General features: G+C 40.3%; 2 long non-coding RNA genes across 2 annotated transcripts; both read left to right on the top strand.

Moving 5' to 3' along the window:
* Positions 1 to 285: 285 nt before the first annotated feature.
* On the top strand, positions 286 to 2,378 carry LOC116503238. The gene is made up of 3 exons (XR_004254679.1): positions 286 to 445; positions 1,513 to 1,655; positions 2,321 to 2,378. It is a non-coding gene; the product is annotated as an uncharacterized LOC116503238 (long non-coding RNA).
* Positions 2,379 to 4,154: 1,776 nt separating this feature from the next.
* LOC116503216 lies at positions 4,155 to 6,320 on the top strand. The gene is made up of 3 exons (XR_004254675.1): positions 4,155 to 4,241; positions 4,969 to 5,159; positions 6,214 to 6,320. It is a non-coding gene; the product is annotated as an uncharacterized LOC116503216 (long non-coding RNA).
* The last annotated feature ends 9,998 nt before the right edge of the window (positions 6,321 to 16,318 follow it).

The following is a 16,318-nucleotide window of genomic DNA, read 5'->3' as shown; positions in this document are numbered from 1 at the left end:
TCAGCTGTGATCATGAACACTGACAGCTGGTAAATTAGCCCAATCCTCTGAAGAGCTGAAGAAGCTTCTTGGATGAGAAGCAAAACATCTACAAAGAAAAACCAGAAAGTCCAGTTGCGTTTTGAAAAAGCACCTTTGGGAACAGGATGACCTGGATGACTTGAGAATTTCCATAGACATTTAGCCCATTCACCACAAATGAGATTCGTTTGAACTTAGTTGTTTTTTGTAGTTGATACCCTGAACCTCTTTCTTCCCTTTCTATTCTATGAATCTCAGTCGTTGCTATGACGGTAGCAGTCCAGTCCATGCAGCTGCATTTTCTGGTCACCCAAGACTTCTCAACAGTATCCTGCAAGCCGGAGGTGATTTAAGATTCCATGATCAAAAGGGTCGGACTCCTAAGGACTGGGCCCAGCAAGCTGGAAGTGAACAAAATGCAAAGGTACAAAATTCATAAGGCTGATATGGATATAATTCTATGAACTGCTAGAAAAACAAAAGATTCTAATCTAATAGTAACTAATTAAAGCATTGGGGAGTTTTTTCTGTGTTTGGAAGTGCACTGCTTTTACAAAATTGTGCAGAGAGATAGTTGCAGGTAGTCTTCAACTTACAACCAGAATATCAATTGCTAGCAAAGTGGTTGTTAAGTGAGTTGTGCCTGATTTTATGACCCTTTTTGCCATGATTGTTAAGCAAATCATTGCAGTTGTTAAGTGAAGCATGTATTTGTTAAGCAAATCCTTCTTCCCCCATTGACTCTGCTAGTCACAGGTTGGCAGGGAAGGTTGCAAAATAGCAATCACATGACCCTGGGATGTTGAAACTGTTGTAAATATATGCTAGTTGCCAAATATCTGAATTGCAATGACAGATAGTCCTTGACTTACAACAGTTCATTTAGTGACCATTTAAAGTTACAACATAACTGAAAAAAGTGATTTATGGCCGTATTTCACAGTTGTGACCCCAGTCATGTGATCAAAATGTAGATGCTTGGCAACTGGTTCATATTTATGACGGTCACTGTGTCCCCGTGTCATGCAATCCACCTTCTGACAAGAAAAGTCAATGGGGAATCCAAATTCACTTAACAACCATGTTACTCACCTAAGCACTGCAGTGATTCACTTAACAACTATGTCAAGAAAAGTCACAAGTTGGGGCAAAATTCACTTCATAACTGCTTCCCTGAGCAACAGAAATTTTGGGCTCGACTGTGGTTGTAAGTTGACCCTGTGGATTCTCGACAGTTCTAAATGAGGACAGGTTATATAACTCACTTCTTTCAGTGCGCTGTAACTTTGAACAGTCACTAAATGAATGAGTATATGTCCTGTTAATATACTGGTGGCCATTTTGGCTTCTGTGCTGGATGCAGAGGTATGAGCACTGCTCTTCCCCTAACAATCCGCTTACTTAGCAAGTATGTAGTTTATGATACCCGGCTATTGGATTACGTACAAGGATTTTACCAAATGTGGTCCACTGTCTTTCTATTGCTTCTAGGTCATGGACATCATACAACAGTACTATGCTCAGATGACAGCACAGGTGCAGCATGGAGATCAGTCACTGTATTCAAAAAGTCTAGGAACACCTTCACGCAGTTTGCGTTCTTCTTTCACCTCACTTTTATCTACCTCCTTCTGGTAACTTTATTCTTGGTTGGTTTTAACCCCAAACCTCTTAAAGCAGAAGATTATATAACAAAAAGCCTGGTTTGAACTGACCAAATACATAGTTCTCTCATGTAAGATGTCCAAGATGAGTATATATTTTTATCTACACTGACAAAAGAAAAAAGTGCAGCATATCAGTATAGTACATGTCAGGAATTACCATCCCATAAATAAGCTGTGATCATTTCTTGAAAAACTCTCAAGTTCCCAAAACTTCATGTTGTTGCAGAACAAAACCAAAAATATGCACAAAACATTATCCAATGTCGTTTCTTCTAATTCCTTGAAGGCACAATAAAGGGTTTAAGGGTTATCTCCTGGTGACATTTATTTAGTTCTTATTTAATGTTAGCACTTGCAACGATATAATTTCTTTCAGGTGCAAACAATTTGAAGAAAAAGCTTAGGGCAGCGCAGACCTAAAAACTGATCTGAAGAAATATTTCAGACTTCACGTGAGCAAAGCACTTTCAATTGTTCATGAAAGCAGCCATATCATTTTTCCATACCAAGAAAATAGATTACACCTTATAGATTTTTTTTTCTTGTCGACAAGAGAAACTGTCCATTCCCTTTTCTTTTATTGAAAGTTCAAAAGAATGTATCCTAAAAGAATCCTCCCGCCTCTCTTGTAGGTATCTGGACTGTCCCCAAATGTTTGCAAATGTGAAGAAGCCATTTGTTGGATATGGACATGTAAGGACATTTATTTGAATAGTGTAATTAACTGCAGAGGGAAGGGCAGGTACTAATCTATAAAGTGCAAAGCTAAGCTGCATACTTAATTTGTTCATTTCCCCCTCCCCCCCCAGCTCTATCCCAGTAGATATGAGCAACCACGGATGGCTGCCTTCCTATCCATTGCTGATAATAACGAACTGATCAGAGGACAAGGAGAGGCAGATTGGAGTTATCAGAATGGACCATTTACACTCATGAGGAAGTAAATCTGTATTTTGAGTTGCTATTTATAGCCCCTTGTGGTTTGTTCCTTCCCACATTTTTAGAATAATGAAATGTAACCTTATAATAACTTGGAAGATCCAGTTCAAAGAGGAGTAGTTACATATAATAAAAGCCTTCTGAATTAATAATGAATCCATGGTGACTTATGTCATCATATGATTCCGTGATTCATCTTTAATATTTCCCATCTGAGAGCCAAGGTGGCGCAGTGGTTAAATGCAGCACTGCAGGCTACTTCAGCTGACTGCAGTTCTGCAGTTCGGCTGTTCAAATCTCACCGGCTCAGGGTTGACTCAGCCTTCCATCCTTCCGAGGTGGGTAAAATGAGGACCCGGATTGTTGTTGGGGGCAATATGCTGACTCTGTAAACCGCTTAGAGAGGGCTGAAAGCCCTATGAAGCGGTATATAAGTCTAACTGTTATTGCTATTGCTATTCAAGTTCAGAATATTGTTGGCAAGCTTTGACATTACACTGAACTTCCAAGCGGAGAGTAGAAATACATACGTATCTAAAAACAGGGGAACAGAACCTGAATATGCAGCAACTTTACATAAATAGAGATGTGTAGCTTGGTAGTCTGGGAGAAGGGATGGTTTGCAAATAAAGCCAACTGAGGAGTTATGATTCGACCTCTTCATTTCACCATTTTGTGGAGAAAAGGATTGGACTCTTAACTCCGATTCTTCCATTTTGACCTCTGTTCCTAGCTTGCTATGGAACGGACAGTTGGTTACGGTGAGAAGCATCAAGCCAGAGGCACATCCCAACTGCAGCAAAGCACGTCGCACCATGGATTTGCTCCTAGCTGAACAAGAGCACTGCAGGTAATTCCAGATTGTGGGCATTGGGGGATATGATGGGTCAAAGAAGGATATGGTGAGGTGATTTATTTATTCAGGCTTTCCTGGATACAGTCAAGAGATGCGATCTATGCGGTTGTTCAGAGTAGATATGGTGTTTAACATGAGTCTTGTGTTTCCTGTAGTCAACTTCGCCATCCCTATCTACTGCTCCTCTTAGCTGTGAGTCCATCCATGGATCTCGAAACTATCCAGCTTGTCTTTGAAAGAGTAGAAATGTGCTCCCTCTACTATGCCTTGCACTGTGAGGTAAGTGGGGCAGTCAGGAAAGTAGGCTGCTCTTCTCACTACTCAGAACTACATCCTTCCTTTCCTTCTTCCCTTCACTGCAGAATCCTAGCTCCCCAGCATCCTCCGCTACAGTGCATCTGCTCCTCCAAGTCTCTGAAGCGCTTTTGTTTCTGCATTCTCGAGGCTATATCCATCGGGCTGTGACCTCTCACGCCATACAGTTGGTGAGACCTGGCCTTGCCAAGCTCAGTAACCTTGAGTACATGCAACAGAGGTTAGTTGAAGCAAGTGCAACTGTAGTTGTTCTGATAGGGTTTTGCAGGAATCTTGACGGAATGGATTCTGTTTCAGGAGAGAGAAACTCTGTTTAACTTGGCCTATCCCACCACCTCCGCCTCTCTACAACTGGTTACCCTTGGAAGTCATCAGAGACCGATCAGCCTCTGTGAAGTCTGACTTCTACAGTTTCTGCACAGTCATTCAGGAAATCTTCACAGGTCAGTTTGGGATATTAGTAGAAAATCACAGGTAGCATGAAATTATCAGCAACTCGTGAATTGTGCGAAGTAACTTCACTGCAAATAAATTATGTGAACATGTTGCCAAACATGCAGTCTGTTAAAAATGCTTTCTTTTCTGGAAAGATCACGTTGGTTTTAGCCTTAATTATGTTTAAAATAGGGCTGTTGGAGTCAGATTTAAATTAGGCATGCCATATTCTGTGTAGCCACATTTGGAGATTTAGATCCATTTTAAAATTGTACAAACAAGCTCTAAAAATGACTAATTAGAAACAGTCCTAAGGACTAGAATTTAGATGCTCCTTTGATCTTTTTTGTTTATTACTTATTTATTTTGTGGAGAAATCTTCTTTACCGGATTCAATTTATTGAGGTTAGCACACTTCTATCTATTTCTTAAGTGTGGTTTCAACTATTGGATTATTGATTAATGATTCAAACAACAAGATATAATAATTGGTATCTGCAGGCTTTCAAAATCATTCAGAGAAAAGTGCATTTTCTATTGTTCATAAAAGCAAATAAATCACATGCATTTGAAAAAAGATGCTGCTGTAAGAATTGCAGTGAAATTATGCTGCTTTAATAATTCATTAAAGGTGTTTCGAATTGTTTTTGGGCACAAGCTTAGTAATTGCAGCTAGTAGAATGCTGTGGTGATCAAAACTATCAGGCTTATATATCAAGCAATGCATATTTTCAGGGGAAATGCCGTGGGATGGATTGGATGGCCTCGATGTGAAAGAAAAAATGGAGGGAGGGCAGTTTCTCTTAACTGATGCCCGTGTCCCTGAGCCATTTTATGAGGTGGTCAAAAATGGTACAGCTTTGAAAGAACGTGACCGGAGAGGCACTTTCCCTGACTTACGCTACTTACTGCGGGCAGCCCAACAGGTAAGATGCTCAACTGCTTACATTTTGAGTTATTCTTAATCCTATCTGCACCACTGATGAAAGTATGGGCCTTTCCTCACTGCATAGAAAATCACCAGACCAGAAAAAAAGAAAGTGGAGTAGTAATGTAATAAAGTAGTAATGTAGTAAAAGGAAAGAGGAGTAGTAATGTAAAAGATATTGAGCCTATGTATTGAGAAGTTCAGATAATCATTCACAAGTTTCATCTTTAAAGGCTTCAGCAATGCCTACTAATAGCAATAACGCTTAAACATATATACATACCGCTTCACTGTGCTTTACAGCCCTCTCTAAGCAGTTTACAGAGTCAGCATATTGCCCCCAACAAATTGGGTCCTCATTTTACCCACCTCGGAAGGATGGAAGGCTGAGTCAACCTTGAGCCTGGTGAGAATCAAACTTCCGACAACCGGCAATCAGCAGAAGGAGCCTGCAGTACTGCACTCCAACCACTTTGCCATCACGGCTCTACTATACCATATTTGCCTTCCTGAATTCTAGTTCTGGTTCTTCCTATACTCTCTGCATTTGCAAACAGAGACTGGAATTTTTGAGTCACATAATTTATCTGATTCCTTCTTGAATTATTGTATTCATCCTTAGGCTGCTTCATATCTTGCCCAGCCATCCAAGCCCTATTCTCAATTCTTGTCATTGCATTGTTTCTACACTTGCTTTGCCCTCTTCCACAACATTTAAGCCCTTCTAAAGAGGTCTAGCTATTACTGGTGACCTAACCATCTCTTACAATTGATATAGGATCTCCTGCTTAAGCAGGGGGTTGGAGTAGAAGACCTCCAAGATCCCTTCCAAGTCTGTTATTCTGTTGAGAAATGAAGCGAATTTTACCTTCACTATGACTTTCAGAAGCTTTCTGTTTAAGAGGAAAAATACAAATATTGGTATAGCCACGGCCCCTTTCATCATATACAGTGCTTAAGTTTCTTTTTAGGAAAGAACAAGACACTGTTGAGTCTCTTTTTTAACTTTTATTGATCAGGAATAAAAATCATAAGCAGTATTACTTTTACAGGGTGCCGCGGGAGATTTTCCTTTGCTTTCATCAACAGCATCATGTCCAAAGAAGCTTTGCATATGGGCAGGGCAAATGGTGTCCACTCAAGACCCTGTCCCCATCATTCCTGAAGGTCAGTTTCATGGATGGTAGTAGAACCATCTTCACTTCACTATAACCAAGTATGCTATTTCTCTACTTCTTTTCAGTTTTTAGGAGCTGTGCACTATTAAATTTAATCTCAAGCAATTGATTAATAGGTTTAGTATGATTGCAAGTACTTATCATAAATAAGTGTGGGCAGGACAAATGGTGTCCACTCAAGACCCTGTCCCCATCATTCCTGAAGGTCAGTTTCTTGGATGGTAGTAGAACTACAGCATGCAAAAAGATGTTAGCTTCATGGATTCCAATGTAAATCCAGAGGCCAAACCTAAGTAAATGTTTGTTTTGAGAATGCGTGTTATAATCTATATTTACTCAGATGTGAATTTTAAGTTGAGTCACTAAATAAGTTCACCTCTAATATTCTCATAGCCTATTTTGGCCACAATTGTTGAATCACTTATGAAACAGGCCAGAATCTTTACTGTAGATGAACAAAGTGGTCATTGCTTCTTTACATGCACATAAGAAAGAGAAAGAGAGGATGACATATGTCTGTTTTTGTTTTTCTGATGAAAGCAACTGGATCCCATGGACACCCATGGTTTGGTCTGTTCTTGATTTGTTCTCATTTGGTTTTGCTGCTCTAGTTTTGCATCCATGTAAAAGTATGAATAGACTAAGAAAACAACTCTACAGAATAATTTAGATGGCAAACTCTGCAACCCTTTGGCAAGCCATCCTGAGGTTAACTGGACTCAATTCAACAACGAGCTATACGTTTCAGAATTGGGTTTATAAAACAGTTTTTGGTAAAAGTAAACTCCAAATGAATAAATGAATAGCTATGTAGGTTACAAAAAAATCATCTTGTATAACATCAGATAAGATCAAATATTTTATGCTAAGAACTATTTGAATAATAATACAATAATGTTAATAATTATTAAAATTAATAATTATTAGAACAATAATATGAATTGGAAATTGAAAGTGGAAAATCATATGCAGGAAGAAGAATGGGGAAACAGAGGGCAACTAATAAGGAAAATTGGAGCTAATATATAATAATGTGGAGTAGCAAAATAAATTAATATAAGAATCTAACTGAACCCATAGATTTTTCTATACTTGGTTTTATCTCTGTCGCTGTCTCCAGAAGCACCATATTTTGAGGTGGAGTCCAGTAGCAGGAGTGCAGGACAAAGCACATTTAGTGCTCATCCTGGGAACCAGACAATGAAACTGGCACAGGTAGGAGGTTGGATTCCAGTGGCTTTAAACAAACTTTCCCCTTCCTTTTTCCTTCTGGGGAGGGATGTATTCTGGCACAACATAATTCCTATTACATGTAAGAGCATGTTGTCTGTTTTTGGAGAAAGCCTTCAATTACAGTAATTTGAATTTTGCTGCAATAGTAACTAGACTAATGTTTTCCAACTTTGGCAATTTTAATATGTGTGAATGTTAAGTCTTTGACTTCAGTGTATGTTGAAGTTGTCATGATTTGAAAACAATGGACTAAACTCTCGAAGTTGCTTGGATAATGCAGTCAAATGCAGCCCATTTTATATCAGTTTTTAAATGGAGAAATGATACAAACACATATGCACATACACTCTCACTTATTAGCTAAAACAGGCAAAGCACTCTTACATAGCATCTGTTCTTGAGCTCTTGGTTCAGCAGAGTGAGTGACCCACTGATTGAATCTTCAAAAAAAGACCTGGCTCTCCAAATCAGAGGTAGTATTCAACAGGTTCTGACCAGTTCTGGAGAACCAGTAGTGGAAAATTTGAGTAGTTCGGAGAACCGGTAAATACCACCTCTGACTGGCCCCACCCCATCTATTCTCTACCTCCTGAGTCCCAGTTGATTGGGAGAAAATGGGGATTTTGTAGTAACCTTCCCCTGGAGTGGGGAGGGAATGGAGATTTTACAGTATCCTTCCTCTACCAAGTCACACCACGCCCACCAAGCCACGAACAGGTTGTAAAAAAATTTGAATCGCACCACTGCTCCAAATGTTTATCCCAAGGGAAATGGCTAATATTCAACAGGCTCATTAGTGTGAATCATGTTTCATTTGAAGGGTTTCTTACATTTTTTTTAATTCTAATATTCTTAATTAATATTGCAATATTCTTAATATTAAGAATCTAAAGAAAGGTGAACTGGAACAAGTCAAAAGCCTAAGTTCTATGTCAATTAAATGACTGCCACAAGATACAAGAAAGAAGAAGGAGGAGACTAATAATGTTCTCATGTTTCTAGCCATTGACAACTGAGAGGCCTAGGGCCTCGCATATTGGAGTAGAAGTACAAAATTTCTTCCATAGAAAGAGACTGGTCAAGGATGCCCCTCTTTAGGAAACAGGTTGAAGGGACAATTCAGATTAGATTACATTCCATCCACTGAGGAGCATCCATTTTCACAGTGTTCTGCATTTTTTTTCATAGAAATACAGCGATCAGGAGGCCGGTGTCTATAGCAAATCTGTGGAACAGCAAAAACTGAAGTCAAACAGTGACAACACATGGGAACACAGGAAGAGTGATGAGGAGAAGGCTGAATCTGATAATACTGTCATGTCAACAGACCTGGTATGGCTTGGTCAGGCTTGAAGCCTTTTTAAGTCTTGATCTGTAAACATCCTGCCCCGCCCCAGCTACACATTGCTGGATGAAATGATTTAGAGTTTCCAATCAATTAATGAGAACTTATTTAATGAATCAACTAAGTTCTTTAATTAAATCCAGGGATCTTTGGATGTTTTCTGTAATAATGCCCAACACTTGATGTTAGCAGAGATGTAGGAATTATAGCCTAAAACGGGGAGGGGGGTTACCAGAAAGTACAAGACAAGCAATGTTTTCACCATGAAGCCTGAACTGTGTGCTGTGAAGCAAGCACATTCACATTTTATCACATAGTGTCACATATGCAATGCATTGATTGTGGATTTCTTTTTACTTGACTGTAAAGCATACACATCCATAAATGTAATGATTAAAAGTTGTAGCTCTAGGATTTACATACTACTAGGATTTACATACTATTCTACATCAAAATCTACAGGAGTTTTAAGAAACATTTCACCACTTCTCAAGTAAACCATTTCACTCTGTAAGCCTCCGTTCCCTTTTCAATATGATTCTGCTTCAATATGCATAGTGTAAATGTATCAATCTTCTTTCCTAGTTCTGGATTATACACATACACACACGAATTTTTTCAATCCTGATCTGCATTTTTGGATGATTTCTCACAAACCAAATACTCTAGAACTGGTCCTCAATTTACAACCCCAGTGGGGACCAGAATTTCCATTGCTAAGCTAGGTAATGGTTAAGTGAGTTGTGCCCAGTTTTATGACCTTTTTCGCCATGTTGTTAAGAGAATCTCATAACCATTCAGCAAAAGCTGGCTTCCCCCTTTGACTTGACTTGTCAGAAGCTGGCTAGGAAGGTTACAATTGGCAATCATGTGATTCTAAGAACTTGCCAGTTGCCAAGTGCCTGAATTTTTATCACATGACTGGGGTCGTTGTGATGATCATAAATGTGAAGACCAGTCGTGAGTCACTTTTTTCAATGTTTCTATCACTTCAAATGGTTTCTAACCTAATAATTGTAAATTGAGGGCTACCTGTACTCCTAACCCTGATCTCTTCTATGTTACCCCACCTGAACTCTCCTCACAATTTTTTCCCCTTCTTCAGGGAAACACTGTTGCCAGCCAGGAGGACAATGTTGTGAACAGCCTACAGGATTCAGCCTGTCTATTTGCAAAGGCCCAAGCATCCTTAGAAAATCTCGAGAAACATTTTGCATCTGGCATCCATATGTTGGAGTCATTTGTCACCCATCAAGGGGCACCAGGTCGAATGCATCATAGTGAGGGATCCGTATCTAAGCGGGTGGTGGTGGGTAAGTCCTAATACTGGAAGCTATCATGTAGTTCACAGTGACTGCGGATGTTCCTTCTTGTGCACATTAAAAGTTAAGAGCTTTGACCCTTTCCAGTTATTGTAGATATTTTATTACTTATAATCTGTGTGCCAGCATTACACAACCCCTCTGCATTTTGTTCAGCACTGAATTACTGAATCTGATGTATGAATCTTTCATGGTCATATAAACCAGAGGTCCCCAACCAGGGGTGGGATTGAAAAAATTTAGCAGCTGGTTCTCTGCCCAGTTGCTGGGATGGCATGGCAATGGGGCCATGGTCTAGTCAACTTCCTGCACCACAGGGGGGATATTGCCCTCCCCGGCTCCGGAGGTTTTTTTTTTGAGCCTCCGGGAGGGCAAAAACGGCCACCCCCGGGCTACGGAGGCCAGAAACAAGCCCATTTTCAAACTTTTGATACTTCTGGTATGCCCGTTTTTCCCCTCTCTAGGCTCCGGAGGCTTTTTTTTTGAACCTCCAGGAGGGCAAAACAGCCTTCCCCAGGGTCCAGAGCCAGAAACAGACCCCCTTTTCAGACTTCCAGTGCTTCCGTTAGGCCCGTTTTTCGCCCTCCTAGAGCCTCCACACCGGGCCTGCACTTATCTGACATCCAAAACAGGCCATGTAGAGAGTCCTGGGAGGGGCAGGGTGGGTGAGGTCAGCCAGTCAGTCCAAACCGATTGAATCCCACCCCTGTTCCCAACCCTCAGGCTGTCCACTGCCAGTTAGTAACTGGGCAACACAAGCGAGCAAAGTGTCCTCTAGGTGTGCACATGTTTTAAGTAGCACACATATCCTCCTCTTTGCCCCTTTGTTTTCCACGGAACCAGTCCCTGATGCCCAAAAGGTTGGGGACCGCTTTTCCAAACTTTTCAGATATATTTTTTTATCAATTTCCAACTCTTGCAGGACTAATTCCCTGTATTATTTTTACATGTGTTTTCAAATTCTGAGAAGTAAAACCTATTCCGGAGGGGAAAAATTGTTATATTTGATCAGTGCTAATACAGACACAGTTGCAGTTGGCTGCATGGTTGAAAAGAGGATTATCTAGGGACAAAAATCCAGGAAAAAAACTTTGCAGCATTTTATCTCATTCCAAATCCATATGTACTTTATTTGTGTGTGTGTGTGAGAGAGAGAGAATACAGACCAAAGACTCTTGGTGGTACACACACGAATACAGAACAAAGACTCTTGGTGGTACACAATACAATTAAAAAACATAACACGCTGATTGTAAAATTATTAGAAATAAATATTAAATAAGAAATAAAAATAAATAACATTCATATTTTAAAAAACCAGTTTGGAAGAGTTCTTTTTTAATCAGCTTCTGATAGGCAATTGAGGTCAGGGCAAGTTTCAACTTTAATCGCAGAGATTAATCCTTAAAATGAGAGCCATGACAAAGAAATATGGCTTCCTGGTCTCAACCCAGCTATTATCCTCAAGGAAGTAGGGGATTATAATTCCTTTGGGATCTATGTAGTAGATTTGTCCATACTATTTGGAGAAGGTGGCCTTTTTCTTAGCTATTATTTTTTTACTAGACTGTACTACAATTTAGTACATTACTCCAAATATAGCATATTAGTAAAAAATAGAAAAAATCGCCACCGTCCAGGCCTTCCGCACAGCCTTGAAGAACTGGCTCGCCCGTCAGGCCTGGGGACAAGGATAGTTCCCCTCCCGAATGATGAATGTATGTTGTTTACTATTTTATTATATGTCTTATCTTAATGTCTGTATTCCCCTTCCCCGAATTTATGTGAGCCGCCCTGAGTCCCCTCAGGGAAAAGGGCGGCCTACAAATATTAATAAAATCTAAATCTAAATCTAAATCTAGATGTATCACAAAAGGATATATTTTTAGAAAATCATAGAAACCATTTGATTTGCTGTGTAAATGGAAATTTTTGAAATAGAATTTCAGAAGGTGACAGCAACGTACGTATCAGTAGTGGGGAAATTGATCCCGACTGATAATTTTAGGAACCTGATATTCTTAGTAATGCTAGAACTTCTTCATGCATACAGAATTATTAAAATTACTTTTATTGTGATTATATAACAAACATCAAATGGGTTTAGAAGAACAATGATATTAGCATCCTCCATGGTGAGTAAAACAAGGTCATTTCCAAAATCCAAAATCTTGGCCTTCAGGAAGACCACCAATCAGAAAATATGGATTATAAAAGCAAAATAAAATTGAACAGGTTCATATCTATCTTGGAGGGATTTTGGATGCCAAAGTGTCTCTGGAAAGCACATTGTGATTACACCATTCTGGTAGCATTGCAATCTTCTGCAACTATTCTTTTTTGGACATTAAGCAAAGATTACCTGCAGATTTATGACTCGTTGCTTAGCAACCATTCAAAATTACAATGTAACACCCCCCCCCCAAAAAAAAGGCATTTACGAGCAGAATTCAAAACTGCAACTGTCACTTCCCCCACCCCACCATTTTAGGCTCTTAGCCCACTATTATGGCCATTTGCGGCATCCTGTGGTCAAATGACTATGATTTACAACCTTTTTTGCTGGAAACCAGCTTTTACTTCCAAATTCTGACCAAAAAAACCATTGTAGATAATCTTTAACAACTATGGTGATTCGCTTAATGACTGCTGGAAAAAAATGTTATAAAATCTGGTCATTCATAGGATGACCTGCTTAACAACTGGTATGACTTCTGAGCTCAATTGCAGTCATGTTGAGGAGTACCTGTAACTAACACTCTTTAGATTGCTATTAACCTCCATTTGTCTCCACTCAGAGAAGTGCAAAGATAACAACCAGAACCACTCCCTTCAAAACCTTATTGATTTATCAGCTCAAGCCAGAAGAGAACAACAGGTATTTTTAAACGAAGTAAAACAAAACAAAAACTTCTGTTAGTATATTGCTTGGTGATACTAACCTCCTACAGTCTTGCCTGCAGCAAAATCCTGTCTCACCAGAGATTTATCCGAAGTTGGAGAGTCACACAGAAAGGCCTTTTTATAACATCAAGACGTAAGTATCAGATGTCACAATCACATGGTTTGGTTTGGTTTGGTTTGGTTTGGTTTGGTTTGGTTTGGTTTTATTGGACTTATATGCCGCCCTTCTCCCAAAGGACTCAGGGCGGCGTACAACATAAAAACACATATGACAAAAGTTTAAAAAGATTAAATAGGAAATCCAATAACCTTCAATTGACAATTTAAATCAAATTTAGGATTAAATGAAAATTAACAATTTAAAATTAATAATTTAATTTATTCTAATTTAGGCCAGGCCAGCTTGCTGAAAAAGCCAACTTTTTAGGGCGCGCCGGAAGGACTGGAGGTCGGGAATTATGCGAAGCTCCAGTGGCAGCTCATTCCAAAGGGAAGGCGCTCCCACAGAGAAGGCTCTCTCCCTGGGGGTCGCCAGCCAACACTGACTGGCCCACGGCACCCTGAGGAGACCAACTCTGTGGGATCGTACTGGACAGTGGGAGGCTACCGGTGGCAGTAGGTGGTCTCGCAGGTATCCTGGGCCTAAGCCATAGAGCGCTTTAAAGATCATAATTAACACCTTGAATCGCACCCGGAAAACAACTGGCAACCAGTGCAGGCCGCCTAAAAGGGGTGTAACATGGGAGCACCTAGGTACCCCCATGACAACCCGCGCGGCCGCATTCTGGACCAGCTGGAGCCTCCAGGTGCTCTTCAAGGGCAGCCCCATGTAGAGAGCATTACAGTAGTCAAGGCGAGAAAGGACAAGGATGTTAGTGACTGTGCACAGGGCATCCCGATCCAAGAAGGGGCGCAAGTGGCGTACCAAGAAAACCTGGTAGAAGGCCCCCCTGGTCACGACTGTAAGATGTTCTTCTAAACTAAGCCACGTATCCAGGAGGACTCCCAGATTGTGGGCCCTCTCTGAGGGGGCTAAAATTTCTCCTCCTATCATCAAAGATAGTACATGATGCACAAATCGGGATGACAGGAACCACAGCCACACAGTCTTAGAGGGATTAAGCTTGAGCTTGTTCGTCCCCACCCAGATCCACACAGCCTCCAGGCACCGGAACTTCACGTCGAGGACATAGTTGGGGTGGTTTGGGGTAGAGATGAAAAGTTGGGTATCATCAGCGTATTGATGATACCGTACCCCGAAACCACGGATGATCTCGGCCAGCGGTTTCATATATATGTTGAACAGGAGGGGTGAGAGAACCGACCCCTGGGGCATCCCACAAGTGAGGCGTCTCGGGGTCGATCTCTGCCCTCCAGTCAACACAAACAGCGCTCTATCCGAGAGATAGGAGGAGAACCACTGCAAAACAGTGCCCCCCACTCCCAACTTCCCGAGTCGTCGCAATAGGATACCATAGATGATGGTATCGAAAGCCACTGAGAGGTCTAATAAGACCAGGATAGAAGAGCAACCCCTGTCCCGGGCCCTCCAGAGATCATCAACCAATGCGACCAATGCCATCTCCGTACTGTACCCAAGCCTGAAACCCGACTGAAATGATCCAGGTAGATCACCTTGCATAAAGAATTGGCTAATGGCTTTCAGATTATGTTATTCTGGGCTTGGGGCAGCTTGGGATGCGTTCAGCTCTGTAAATCTGAAGGTTAAGTTACTCAGTCTTATGACACCTCTGACAGAAATTGTGTGTAGAACCCCAAAGATATACTATGTCGCTAAATTCTGACAAAGAACAAAGAAAATGAAATGAATTTATAAAAAGAAATGGGACTATACAGGGATTGAATTTAAATAGAAGGCAGAGAACTGATTTTGTTGAATTCTGCTTGAAATCTGTGAGAAGTGGCAATTTAATAGAATGCTATTGTAAATCCTCTTTCAAGCTCAGCCTTGTAAATATGTCAGGTAGCACTACAATGTCTTCTTTCTGAATCTTTGACTACTACGGTAATCCCTGAAACTTCTTACCACACAGGGATTGTCAATAAATGTTAGCCCTTTGAGGAAGGCAAGAAAAAACACTGCTCTTTATTGTAGGGGAGAAGAGCAGTATCCTAAAAGCCCATCACAATTTCTCTCTGCTAAATCTTTTATGAAACAAAACTAACGTAGAATTACTTTGACTCTCTTTTGTATCCCTTCCTCTTTTTCTGGAGTAAGAAATCTGTTCTCAAAATCTGAAATTTTCTATTTGTCATCTAATGAAGACATTTGTAAACTAAATGTATCTCTAAATTTAATTCACCTTACATTTCCCTAGTTTTGAAATCATCTTTCATGAAACTAATTAAAAATGTGTTAATTCATGTTTCCTCAGATTTGATCTTCTTCAGGAAATTATCCATGAGTTGAGAGGAACAAGTGACTCCTTCACGGCGAACCACAGTAGGTAGAAAATTGGAATCTTATTTTGTTGGTGTAGACCTGAAGAAGGCATGGATATAGTAATCAATATTCAGTCTTTATTTGTAGACAAATGGTATAATTTCTTGTTTATTTACACAAATATGTAGAAAAGAATCAGAGGTGGTATTCTACCGGTTCGGACCAGTTTTTTGCCTGAACCGGTAGCGGAAATTGCAGGTGGCCCACCCACCCGCCCCTGCTCTATGGCATCCCATTTACACCCTTTTTTAGCCAAAAGTGCATGCGCTGAAGGCTTAGCACATGTGTGGAGGTGGTGCATGTGAGCGCGCGCTCACATTTGCGAATCAGTAGGGAAGGTTAAGTAAATACCACTCCTGAAGATAACATTTTGTGTCATGAATTGCATCGGTTTGCCTTTTTTAAATAGATGCAATGTCACTGATTCTGACAATGGCCTGTTTTCCTGTCGGTTTATTAAATTTATATGCCACTCATCTCTGTCCCTCCCTATATTGTATTAGCTACCAGCTATTTGCCTGTATTTTAAAAGAACCGATTTACATTTATACCATTAGGCTTTCTTACTTTTCTAACAATACAAATGGTTAACAATTATAAATTAGATTGTAGGGGAATGTTAAGAAGCTTGCCTGACCAGCCCTCATGCAAAGCTGTTTTTGCTTCTAAAACTGAATTCCCTAGATTCACTCTTGGAAGGAGCAAAAGAAT

The sequence above is a fragment of the Thamnophis elegans genome, chromosome 2, assembly GCF_009769535.1.
Source record: "Thamnophis elegans isolate rThaEle1 chromosome 2, rThaEle1.pri, whole genome shotgun sequence".
Classification (NCBI taxonomy): Eukaryota; Metazoa; Chordata; class Lepidosauria; order Squamata; family Colubridae; genus Thamnophis; species Thamnophis elegans.
This window is presented reverse-complemented; position numbering and strand designations above follow the sequence as displayed.